The sequence below is a fragment of the Callospermophilus lateralis genome, unplaced genomic scaffold, assembly GCF_048772815.1.
Source record: "Callospermophilus lateralis isolate mCalLat2 unplaced genomic scaffold, mCalLat2.hap1 Scaffold_190, whole genome shotgun sequence".
Classification (NCBI taxonomy): domain Eukaryota; kingdom Metazoa; phylum Chordata; class Mammalia; order Rodentia; family Sciuridae; genus Callospermophilus; species Callospermophilus lateralis.
The window spans coordinates 1,871,746-1,873,201 of NW_027512918.1; the positions used below are offsets into that span (position 1 = coordinate 1,871,746).

Below are 1,456 nucleotides of genomic sequence, written 5' to 3' on the forward strand. Positions count from 1 at the left end.
AGGAAAACAAACAAACAAAACACTTGTGTTGTTGTTGTTGTTTTGTTTCTTCCTCTATAGAATTGGAAGCTATATGTTACTTTCTAAATTATTTTATGTTTATATAAATGTATGAATGTCTCTCGTAAGAAGGCATATCTTCCCTGAGAATTACAAATGATGTTTTGAGCTCTTATTATCTCTGTCAATTAAATGTATCTGAGACTTATTAAAATAAGAAATCTGTTATAGATAATACATTTTAAATATTAACTCCTAAAAATGTTATGTAGTGAAAAATAGGACCACATTATTAACATTGCTTATTATTATTTATATGCAATCTATTTCAAAGGAATTTTTCAATATTTTTCCAATTTTAGATTTTTCTTCTTAAATTTTTCTACTTATGAACTGGCTTTTAAAAAAGAAAACAAGGATTAAGAAATATTTTAGGTAACATTACAAAATGATGGAAGAATGATTAGTTTATTTTTCCTACAAATTGAACTTGAACAGATGTGTAATGCAGGTGTAGATCATCAACACTTTATGATACACCTGCTTTTAATTTTCATCTAATGCCTTGATCGCTTACGAGTTAGTCGTGTGTGGTGTTAGAAATTTTTGAAATACGGCTTAATCAGTTGTTAAGAATAAATCGGGCTGGGGTTGTAGCTCAGTGGTAGAGCGCTTGCCTTGCATGCAAGAGGCACTGAGTTCGATCCTTAGCACCACATAAAAATAAATAAATAAAATAAAGATCTTTAAAAATAAATAAATAATAAAATTGTGATCGTGATTTTATCACTATATTTAATGGTTTGTTGCATACTTTGCAGGATAATGAATTTCATTTCCTTGCATTATCCTATAAATAACCTTAAATTTTTAAATTAGGATAATCATAGTTGCTTTCTTAACCTTGCAAACATGTACTTCTCCATGAATTTAAGAATTGGAATATATATCTAACTCGAACTACATCAAATATGACATATCCATATGTATGCATTCAAACTGTTTACTCAGAAAGACATACTTCAGACCTCTTAGATAATGGTTTCTTTTACTTGTGTTCACTATTAACCTTTTGTCTCCATATTGCTAGAGATGCCTTTTTATAGCTTCATGAATTTTTATCAATTCATTTAAATGGATATACTTAACAATGATTTTTTAAATAAAGCAAAAACTTGAGCTTATATATGACATTCATTGACAGTTGCTCTAGAGATGTATACAGTTTTCACTGATAGTTATGTTTGAGAAGTTTTTTTGGTTTTTATTTTCTTTATTGGCCTTGGTAAATATACTGAACCTTTGAAACATGCACATACACTTAAAAATTTTTTTTGAAGATTACCTGAGAATGTACAAAACACTCATCTGCAAAACTTGACAAAACATTAACCTAAATCAAGCAGGCACAATTGAAATTGAGTATTTGGCAATTAAAGTACATATATTTTTTTAT

At 28.0% G+C, this 1,456-nt stretch overlaps 1 non-coding gene across 1 annotated transcript; it reads left to right on the top strand.

The window, feature by feature from the left end:
* The first annotated feature begins 646 nt into the window (after window positions 1-646).
* Trnaa-ugc (transfer RNA alanine (anticodon UGC)) lies at window positions 647-719 on the top strand. The gene has a single exon. It is a non-coding gene; the product is annotated as a tRNA-Ala (tRNA).
* Window positions 720-1,456: the final 737 nt, after the last annotated feature.